Source organism: Uloborus diversus, chromosome 2 (assembly GCF_026930045.1).
Source record: "Uloborus diversus isolate 005 chromosome 2, Udiv.v.3.1, whole genome shotgun sequence".
NCBI classification, from domain to species: Eukaryota; Metazoa; Arthropoda; class Arachnida; order Araneae; family Uloboridae; genus Uloborus; species Uloborus diversus.
The window spans coordinates 17,718,466-17,730,514 of record NC_072732.1 but is presented as its reverse complement, the minus strand read 5'-3'; the positions used below and the strand labels follow the sequence as shown (position 1 = coordinate 17,730,514).

The following is a 12,049-nucleotide window of genomic DNA, read 5'->3' as shown; positions in this document are numbered from 1 at the left end:
TGAAGATAAAGTAAGGAAACTTGGAGCATGTCTTTTTCAAACAGTTTACTTTAATTTTTATTCGGCGATTTTGAAAAAAACGTTTACTGCAAAAAATATGATTTTTTTAAAAAAAAAGTATCTTCGAATTTTTCGAAATTTTTCTTCAAATATTTTAAATTTTTTTATTGAATCAATATTTTTAAAATCGCCGAATAAAAATTAAAGCTTAGATATTTGTGCATACTTTTTTAAAAAAAAAAATTGAAATTTGACCAACAATATTTTGAGTTATAGCAATTTAAAGCAACCCCATTTTTTTAAAAAAAACAAATTACATTTAAATATAAAAAAAATTTTTTTTCCTATTTATGTTGTGATTTTGCTTATTAATTAAATGGTGAATCAGTGTAAAAAAATTCAAAACTCTAAAGTATATAATAAAAAAAATTTTCAAAATGTGTCCCTGACCCCCTTAAATGCGCGCCAAAGTTAAGGTTATCTCATTTAAAAGCATCAGAATCTGTTAATCGATAATCCCCGCGCTGAACTAAACTCTGCGTTCAAGAAAGCGGGGCGAAGTGCCATTTCGTTGTGAACGGACATACCTAACAGGTGGCCTGATTAGGTAATCAAGAACATGAAAAATTGTAATTGAACATAAAACAAATTATTGTAATTTATCGCACTTGTCGTGCATAAAGCCCTGGATCCTTCTCTTAAGTAGCGACACACTTTGATCCATGCACTCCACGCCGCTTTCGATTGCGATTGGAGGCGGGCAGTCACGTGGGCTCAGTCCGCCATTTTGTGTCGTTGCCTGTGTGATTTCACTGTGCGGAATACTAGATATTTTCTCTTTGCTATTCGTATTTTTTATTAAACGCTATCTTTAATGTGAAGATGCCTTGGTGTAGTGCATTAAGATGTTCTAACAGTTCAAAATTACTATATCGAAATACATTGAAAGATTATTTATGTATTTTAAATGTTTTCATCAATACTGCTGTGCAATTTCAGATACTTTTTGAAACTCTTGTTGAAATTGTAATATTTTTTACTTTTCATGAAACTGTCTGATGGTTTGTTAATTTTCATGGGATAATAAGGACATTCACTAAAATCATCATAAATAGTTCCTTCAAATATTGTAAAGCTCAACTATGTAACGAGGGCTTTAGTCGCGCAATGTGGTTAAATTACATCTTTCAATATGTATTTTGTGCATTCTATTCAAGTTGGCTATCAGCATACGTTTCATGCCTTTAAAAGTGGGTGCAGGTTTTGTGCACCGTCAAAATGCAAATTAAGAGTGGATGGTGGATGTCGATGACTTGTGAGTATAATAGCTTTTGAAGAAGACGAATTGGAAAAACCAGTTCTCCTTTCACTGCTTCAGGATATTTTCCCAACCTACGGAATGTATGAATATTCAAATAGCTTCGTATGCGCATTTTGTGATTGCTTTCTTCAATGGGCTTGGTGCTCGGAGCCATTGGTTTCAAGAGAAGTAATTCTGTGTTATTATTTTATTTTGTCGAAATATGATCCGGTTTTTACAAATGGTTCAAAAGCCCTTAGACTAACTTTAAAGACAGAACGGGCACGAAAAATCTATTCATTTAAACAGCCTAGGCTTGAGGTTGCAAATGCCAGTAACGACGCCCGAGGGAGATTTTCGAATTCCTATTCAAGCGATTTAACAGAAAGATAAGGAAAAAAGAAGGCTGCAACTCACGGGATCAATGAAACGAAAGCACGAAAAAACTTCGCAGCACATATATTTGAATATTGAATAGACAGATAAGTATTATAGAAGTGTGCTCATATAGAGCAACAACGTTTTAATAACCAGTTTCACACAGGGTTGGCTTTCTGCCGGCAGAAACTAGTTTTTGCTGTGCCAGTGGCAGAAACTGGTTATAGCCGGTAAAAACCGACAGAAACTGTCAAAAACTAAAAAGCATCTTTAATTACTTAAGTGATTGCTAAATGATATTCGTTTAAGTAAACTAAAATATTAAACTTCATTTCATCATTTAAAAAAAATAAAATCCTATGCTAATGCCCTTGATTTTGTTCGAGAAGGGAACTTTTCAATTGCAGATGCTCGTAATGTTTGGATTAATCTAACAAAGGACGAAAAATCATATAGGTGCTCAGGAAAGAGGAGCGACATACAAAATTAAAAGGCATCTCTGATTTTAATTTGCTCACTTATATGCTTCATCTAAATTGTTTGTGATTGAAATTATCACGTGCTTCAAGAAGAAAGTGCCAGAATTTTACTTGCCAATATTAACATAGATTTTGTACCTAATGCCACATCTTTGCAAAGCAAATTGGCCCTATTTCTCGAAACTTATTTTTCCAGTTGAATTTCTCCCACTGCCTCAGTTACTACATGGTGGACCAGTTAAAAAAAAATACAATAGATGAAAGTTTCACGAACATTGCTTGTCCCTTCATGCATTGCCTGCTAGCTCTTCTGTTGCAGGAACATTCTAAAGTTTCTCATTTGTACATATTAGATTGAGAAACTGTTTAGATTTTAGAAACCACCTTTTCTAAGAAGCAAATGCAGGGTCCAAACAATGTAACATTTGATTTTAAATTGTGGTAATATCGTAATTAAATTGTGCTTTGGTTAATAATTATTTTTTCCATGCACTTCCTATTGCATGTCAATAATTTAATTTTTTTTCATTTTGTGAGTTTTTGCCAGTTTCTGCCACAAATGTGGCAGAAAGTGGTTTTTGCCATGCCGGTTTGAACCGGTTTCTACCAGTGGTTTTAACCGCCTCGGCAGAAACTTGCCAACCCTGGTTTCACATAATGTCACTTATATTTAGCAAACGACAAACCAGTTTATATAAAGATGGCAACGTCGCAATGGCATGTAGTAGGTAACACACAATTGCACACGGAAATATATCCACAGAAAAGCAACTTAATAAGCTTTTTACCGGACAGCGTTACAACGACGTGTAGTACATGTTATTGAAGTTTTTGTAGCAACAAAATACGTTTGTAATATGACGTAACCAGAATGTTCAATAGTTTTTACCCCCGGAGAGAAGGTGGATGAACTATAGCGAAAACAAATCACTTCATTTTGTAATAGGTAGGATAAGCAAGAACGCGCAAGCAGTAGCAGTAAAGGTTTTTCGTGCTCGCGTGTTTTTGCTGATTGTAACTACTACAAATTGAAGTGTTTTGTTTCCGCTTCCAGTTTATCTGCTACTAGCTGCGTTGCCCGGCTTTGCCCGGTCTATTTTGAAAACAAAAATTGTGTCAAGTGACGTATATTCAACAATCAGGCATAAATAAAAGAAAAAAAATCATCATGCAAAATTTCAACTCCAAACAATGACGACAGATATTAAAATACTTTTAAGAAATTAAAATAAAATGAGAAAGATGGATTTAAAAGGCGTAACTATGGAAACACAAAATAAAATAAGTTTCAGAATTGAAAATGAGAAAGATAGAAACAATTTATTCAAAAAGCGTTACCGTGGAAACGCAAAATAAAATGGTTAAAAACTTGAATAGAGAACAGATTTTTGAACTTCATTTCATTCGCTTGTAACTTTTTTTCTAATGGAGATAGAGAATTAAACTTCCGACCATAGGTCGAGTTAGATCTGGAGTAAAAAAGGTAGCTCTTTTCAATGGTGTCAAAACGAAAATTGTAGGACAATTCATTCACTTTTTATTGATAAATTTAATAAGGAAAGTAGTGCCTAAATTTCAACTAAGCCTAAACAAATTCGAGCTAAAAACGTAAATAACTCCCGCCGCAATTAAGTTAGAGCGTTGGAACAAATTGCGTAGAACGCGGAAAATTCTTCCCTTTCCAACGATATATAATATTACTAATTGCGAGTAATTTTTAACCCCCATATTCGGGAATTCATGTGAAAATTGGGCCTAAATTGGAATAAAAAAAGAACTATTCATCGAATTTTTTTCGAACTGGTCTGCAAACCTTCTCAGGACTTAAAGGAACAAATTTTGAAAATTTCAGCGAAATCGGCCGGGTAGTTCTCGAGTATTGCGAGTTTAAACAAACAGACGCTTTTTGGACACTTCATTTTATACTATGTAGAGATCTCTCCGTGACACAACTATACCGATTTGTGAAGAAAAATAAAACGATGTAGTTTTCAATATATTTACAATGTTTGCTGTAAGATAGCATTTAAATTGTTGCTTAAGACTTCTTGACAGTAATTTATAAGTTCCATTTTTTAAGAACGCCTTGTCTGGGGAGACGAAGATTTCAAGTAGTGCTGTTTTGACATCTTCATCTCATTATTGTGTGTGTGTGTGTGTGAGAGTTTTACCACCAAAGAAATTTGCAAAGAGAAGAATAAACTAAAATTAGAGGACACAAGGTCTGGTGGATACAGTGGATGCGAATGAATTTCCCAGCCTAGCTCTGGGATTTTCTGACGGTATGTATGTGGTTTTTCATTGCAGTGTGATTTGCATCCTTTCGTTGGCCACCAAGAATACTCTCCTTTGCACCCCTTAATTTTTAATTATTCCTCTCTTTTCCAAATAATGTTGCTGGGGTGGTTAAAAATTCAGAAATGAAGAAAATGGCAAAGCAGCACTACTTGAGTTCTTGGGTTTCAATGACAAGCAAGGCGCTTTTCAAGAATTGGATGTTCAAATGGTCATCCCGATGGCAACGGTAAGAATTATATCGTGCTGTAAATATTGTCTACTGTATTAAAAAGTGCATCATTTCCTTGCTCCTGATAAATGAACAAATATTTTTGGTAGAACTAATTAGTTTTATGTGAATGATCGATTTTTAATGGTTTATTATGTGTTTCAATTCTGGTTTCGTAGTATATCAGGACCTTGTGACATGGTATTGTCCCGTCTTTGAACCAAAGTGAAATAGCCGAAATTCATCTGTCACTAGTTTAGCCGTCTTACGGTTATTTAATCCTGATGATCTCCAACAAAGGTAGAATTGTAATCTCGTTCTGTGTTTACTTGTTGCTAGGGAGTTTCTGAAGAAAAGAATGTTATTAATGTGGTAAACTTACTTTCTAGCTGTTCGCAGTTCTTGACGTTGTTCTTCCAGTCGCAGGTCTGCTTTTCGATATCGAATGCCAGACCAGAGGGGCACCTCAGAGCGAGCAGCCCCTGTACCGAACACCTGACCACATCTCTGCAGTCGTCGTCTGATGTCAAACGAAAATACTCCGTCGGAGATCGATTCTTGCACAGTTCAGCATCATTCTGACCATCAACTTGCCGTTTCACAATCGATACAGACAATACTGCAGGAAAAGAAAGATCATTATTTAAATGATTGCCACGGATGCCAAAAGGTTTTTGAGAAATAAATAACGTCATGGTCGAATGAAATCAAAGTATACTCAATAGCAAAAATAGTCTGGTGCTAGAATTGACAATCGTAGATTAACAAGAGAGTAACAAATGTGGTCGTTAACAATCTATATCTGTTCCATTGAAGTAAAGGGCACAATGTCTTTTTTTTTTTTTTTTCAAAATCAGGATTAAATGCAATTTTACTTAACTTTCTCTTCTGTGGTAAAATATTTCAGAGGAAAGCACTAACTAAGCTTTTGATATACGAACTTTCGTTCAACGACATTTCAGCAATACCCAATCACAGAAAAGAAAAACTCTAACTCATTTCAATGGGGTAGTTTCCAAAAATTTAAAAGTATTTTTTTCTGAAAGAGCATGTTTAAAAAGTAGGATCTGTAGGATCTGACCATTTTTTAAATAAATTGCTTAAATTTAAGTGTTTTTTAAAAAATACTTAAATCTGTGCGCTTTGATTGTTTATATTTCTGCCGATGACATTACAAATGATGAAATGCCATTCAGTGTGGCCATTCACAGAGCAAAATATTTATTTCGCATCTTTACTCACGTGTATTGGCAACGATATGGTTGATAGCAAGCTTAGAGCGCAATGTATAATTCGCTTCTTGATTATCATAACGTGGAAACGCTGTAGAAAGATACGCCAAAGAGCATCATTTGTGACGTCATCAAGACCACGCCTTGTTTAAAAAATCGGACATTTAAAAAAATTTATTAAAAAATAACTGTTGGGAAAATGAAAGTATTTTCTGGGCCCATGTTATTATTTTTGTTTATTCTATCAATTTCAGTGACTAAAAGAAGCACTTTTGACTGAAGGAAACAACCCATTCCCGCTTGGCGAAGTTTGAATTACGGTTGTAGAAGCTATAAAAAAGAAATGTCACGTGATCTATGACGCTATCTCTTTGGCGTCAATAGAGAAAAAGTAATTAAAGATACAATAACGTTGATTGCAGAAATTTACACATTTTAGAAATACACAAAAGTAGTAGATATTCCGATTCGAATTTTTTTCCCTAGTTATTTATAAACCTGGTAAGATTTGTGTGAAAGATTCATTCTTCAAATATTAGTGTTTGTTGAAATATCTCATTTAAGAATTCGAAACTCCAGAGCTCGAATACGCTACCTTGCGGTGATTAACAATACAAAAGAAAAAGGTAAAACATTCCATTCCACGTGTTTTCTTTGGGGTAAATTACAGGCTTCAGACAATTTATGATGTAATGTAATTTCAGAAGAATAGAATGGAAAGCTTTCCACAAACACTATGAAAAATTACTGTCATTCACTAAGCGTCAGAGCAAGTTATAAGTTACAGCATTTGTTTGTTTTACCTTTTTCATCCGCCATTAGACAGTGGCTGCAGCGCCCCCTATAGTTTATTGGAGTTGCGAATAAAATATTAGTTGAAGAAGTGAATTGCAATCACACAATCAAAAATTGATTCTAACTTTTTTTTTTAATGCTTGAAAATAGTTCAAGAACTTTAGGCGATAAATGAAGCGCATTTTTAACAAATCGCCAAATCCTACACCCTGTCCCCCCAAAAAATCAGAATCGTTCAATTTAAATATAAAAATTAGAAAATCTAACACCATTTTGGAAAATTGAAACAAAAAAAAAAAGTTGATGTTGACGCATATCTGTAGGTTGGTAGCAAAAATTTATGAAGTTAAAAAATTTCCAAAAGCTAGTTTTACAAAGAAACATATTCCAGCTCCATCGTTGAAATGATCCTAAAAATATCAATCCTTCAGTATGTTTAATTTTGACGGTTGTTTTACATAAAAAGTGATTACTAGGGCCAGAAAGGAGTGTTATATGTCAATCTATTAATGTATTAAATCTGTCCTAATTGGTAATAACCAGTACTACCGTAAAATAAAATAAGAACTAACAACGTAAAAAAGCACAAATTGGCTTGTTCAATGCAAAAGAAATGAACTTATGGATGAAAATACATCCGACAAAAGCTTTTGTCGGAAGTCTTTTCCTCTATAAGCTTTCTTTTCATTGGAAAAGGCATTCCTTGTTACACCAAAACACGTGTCTGCAGCAATCTGCAATTTGTGCTTTTTGACGTTGTTATGTCTTATTTTACTTTGCAGCACAAAAGTATTTACAGTTGGCTCTCTGTTTAACGACTTTCAAGGGACCACAAAAAATTGTCCTTAAATAGAAAGCGTCCTTAAATAGAATGCTTTTAACACTATAGTTGACCATCTGGGACCGTGAAAAACCATCTTTAAATAGAGAAAGTCGTTAAATAGAGCGTCGTTAAACAGAGAGCCTACTGTATTTAACTCAGACCTACCATTTTTTCCCATCAGTTTTAATAAAACGTTGTCCGAAAACGAAAGAAATAGTTGCAGAATTTCTTATCTCGTGATAATTTTTATCTAAATTTGTTAAACTTTTCAGCAAAAGCAGAAAAAACTTTCCTCCTTCCATCAATATATATCAGATTTATACAACCACCTGCGAAGATTATCCGGCAGATAGCGTTAATTCCCAAAAGCACGTGACCTTCTCTAAGTATAGCATCGACAGAACATTTCCTGGTAGAAAGCGAAATATTATTTATGATCCCCAAAATGGAACACGGGGAAAAAGTGAAAAAAAGATTAAAAAAAAAAAAAAAAAAAACCGACACGATGAAAACAATAAAAATTCGGAAGACTTTCCTTAAATGATTTTAGAGGTTACAAATCCGCCTTTACGCTTCTGGCAAAGTCTTTTATTGAAAAAAAAAAAAGTGGATTAAATGATTGTCTGACGTCTGACACCAATCGGTCCGATCCCGGATCTTGGAAGTCGAGTTCTGATCAAAGTGTCTTGATCCTTCGAACCTTCCTCGTTCGAAATGTCAGCGAAGAAAACCTGTTGTTCATTTTCGCCCGTCACAGCAACAACTTGAACTGGATTACAAAACCACTTTTCGTTTTACCATGTAATAACATTTCCGCGCTCGGCACCTCTGCGCGGTTTTTAATAACAAGACTAATATTTAAACAGTTCCTGAAAATTGTAATGATTGAATTGGACAAAAAATTCTCACGGTGTTTTACCCTCGAAGCAAGCTCATGCGAATGTTTTTAGTGGATGTTCAAAAATTATTTTTATGATGCGTTTTTTGTGAATGTTTAGTTGTTTTTGGGAAAAGGAAATTTGTTTTCTTTAATAATGGGGTGGTTTCCTTCAGTCAAAAGTATTACTTTCAGTCATTGAAATGGATAGAATGAGCAAAAAAAAAAAAAAAATACATGAACCCAGAAAATGCTTTCATTTTCCCAACAGTTTTTTTTTAAATTAATTTTTTAAAATATCCGATTTTTCAAACAAGGCGTGGTCTTTATACGTCACAAATGATGCACTTTGCCGCATCTTTATACTACGTTTCCACGTTATGATAATCAAGCAGCGAATTGAAATTGCGCTCTATGCTTGCTACCAACCATATCGTTGCCAATACACGTGAGTAAAGATGCGAATTAAATATTTTGGACCGTGAATGGCAACACTGAATGGCATTTCATCATTTGTGATGTCATCGGCAGAAGCGTTAACTGATAACAGAGCACCGATTTAAGTAATTTTTTTTTAAATATTATACTTAAAGAAATTATTTAAAAAATGGTCAGGTTCTATATTTTTAAGCATGCTCGTTCCGAAAAAAATACTTTTAAAATTTTGGAAACGACCCCATTGGGGCAGTGAGATGCAAAAGGATGTGAGTGGACATTTTCAAGTTTTGAGTAAAATACGTTTAAGCGTAACGTCATATTTAGGATTTCATTGAATTTTGTTTCTAAATCGTGCTGTACAGCAGCACCTACTAGGGCTACTAGAACAATCCCTTGCCACAAGACAAAGGAGACGTTCCCTTATTATTTGTACTAGTTTTCTCCAAATTTTTAATTTTTCCACTTACATCCCGTTGTTTCTTACTGCCTCAACTGTGCAACTGTGTTTTTCTTTTTTAATTTCTATTTCTCTTCTGTTTCTTTCTTGCTTTATTCTTCTGCGAGAAACCATAAAAATGAATAAATACACATCCAAGCATAAACTGAAACCAACCACTGATATAATACGGATAGCATCCAATTGAACGAGACCACCAAAAAACAAAAACGACACTAGAAACACTCCCGTTAAAATTTTAATCTCCCCTTTGTGTAAAATGACCTTCATAATATGTTATTAGTATATTTAATGACTTTTATCGTTGCTTTTGCGTCAATAATTTTGAAAAAGGTTCGTTCTGTATACAGTTCTATATTATCGTAACTGTGAAAGGCTTGTTTTGCAATGAGGTCGTTTCCGAAATTTTAAAAGTATTTTTTTCTGAAAGAGCCTGCTTAAAAACATAGGATCTGATCATCTTTTAAATAATTTGACAAAGTTTATTATTTTTTAAACATTATTTTAATCGAAGTGCAGATTAAAGTTCATTTTTTACGCTTCTGCACCTGTCATCACAAGTGATGAAACGCCATTCACAGATACCATTAGCGCAGAGCGCAATATTTAATTCGTATCTTTACTCACATGTGTTGGCAACGATATGGTTGATAGCAAGTGTTGAGCGCAATATTTAATTCGCTTCTGAATAATCATAACCTGGAAACGCGGTAGAGAGCAAGCGTAGGCATTCAGTGCGCCAGTGGATATGCACCAAAGTTCATAACTTGTGACGTCATAAAGACCACGCCTTGTTTGAAAAATCAGATATTTTAAAAAGCCAATTAAAAATTAAACGTTATGAGAACAAAAGATTTTTCTCGCTAAATGTTTTTTTTTTTTGGCTCATTCTATCAGCTTTAGTGACAATTTTTTTTTCAAATAAAAGTAGTACTTTTGGCTGATGGAAACAAAAATTTACCGACGCTTCCATTTTTGTATTTTTCAAGAAAAAAAATTTATCATTACTTGCGACTACATCAATCTGGGTCTATTTGTAATCTTTTTATGAGTTTTTAACTGTTGTGCTTTGGACCGTTGCCACTTCTCTGTAGTAAAGTTATTGACTGATAGCTTTCTGTTGCTACAATAGACAAAAAAGGACAGACCTTTATCTATTAGTGGATTTCTAGTCTCTAAACTGAGTGTTTATGGCTTAATAAATTACTACTTTTCTACCTACATTTTCCGTTCCAGGAAGGAAATTACAGCCTCGATTAACCACTTTAGTCCATAAGGTAAATGAAGACACGCTGGCGACGTAAGAAAACGACTTCATACGGAAATATAGTCACCAAATTAAATTTTTCTTACACAGTTCTTCTTAGGGAGTTAGACTCGGATGCAATGTACAAACTTTTATTTATAAGTTTATTACAGAGGTAAGAAATGATCGGGCTTATTTTGCTTGGAAGCTCACACGCATATTAGCTCAGCTGCAGTACTTCTTTTCAATTTTATAACATTATCTTTATCTTCTTTACTAATAATAAAGCTGAAAGTCTCTCTGTCCGGAGGATGTCTGGATGTCTGGATGTCTGTAGGATGTCTGTAGGATGTCTGTGACGCGCATAGCGCCTAAACCGTTCGGCCGATTTTCATGAAATTTGGCACAAAGTTAGTATGTAGCATGGGGGTGTGCACCTCGAAGCGATTTTTCGAAAATTCGATGTGGTTCTTTTTCTATTCCAATTTTAAGAACAAAAACTATCATAAATTACGAAATTATCATAACGTGGAACCGTAACATGGGCACAAGCCAATTGGCGAGATACGAAATTATCATAACGTGGAACTGTAACGTCGGTACAAGCCAATTGGCGAGAAAATTCACCATACATTATGTGTAAATATACAAGCGAGCCAAAAGACCTTTAATTTTTCTATTACGGGCGAAGCCGTGCGGGTGCCACTAGTTACTAATACACTACTGGCCATTAAAATTGCTACACCGAGAAGAAATTGCCAGAAGGAAGCTAAATTTTGCACACGTGATAGCAAAATTGACATTAGAAAGTGATTACAAAATGAAAGCAAATTGATCATTTAACGTTGGAAAAATCTCAAATGAATGGAGGTTTAAGTTCCCTGTTAAGCCACCTCTAGAATGAATGTACGATGTACGAAACGATACAATCGAGCATTGAGGCATAGCAGTCTCCTACGATATACTACATCATCTCGTACCACAGTTGCTGTAAACGTGCCACTCATTCGATCAAACTCATACGCATGTGTTGGCACTCACGACGGGGCTCCCAGGAGCCATTTTTTAACATGACAATGCTCGGTCACACACAGTAAGGGTGTCAAGGGACTTCCTCTTCCACATTATCACTTTCTCTGTTCTGCGCAATGCACTGATTTGTCACAAATCGAACATATCTGGAATCACTTGAGAAGGTAAATTGGACAGCCTGTAAGTTTGATAGAATTAGTGGCGCGTTAACACCAACTGTGGTACGAGAGGACGTAGGACATCGTACGAAACTGCTGTGCCTCAATGCTCGACTATATCGACTCTTACATTCACGCTAGAAGTGGCGAAACGGGGTACTTAAACCTCCATTCATGTGGGATTTTTCCAGAAGTAAATGATTATTTTGCTTTCATTTCGTAATCGTTTTCTAGTGTCAATGTTGGCATCACGTGAGCAAAATTTTGTTTCATTCTGACAACTCCTTCTTGGTGTAGCAATTTTAATGGCCAGTAGTGTAATAAAGCT

General features: G+C 34.7%; 1 pseudogene; it reads right to left on the bottom strand.

Moving 5' to 3' along the window:
• The window catches only part of LOC129217758 (chitin deacetylase 1-like), a 75,796-nt pseudogene that overhangs the window by 22,965 nt on the left and 40,782 nt on the right, over positions 1-12,049 (bottom strand).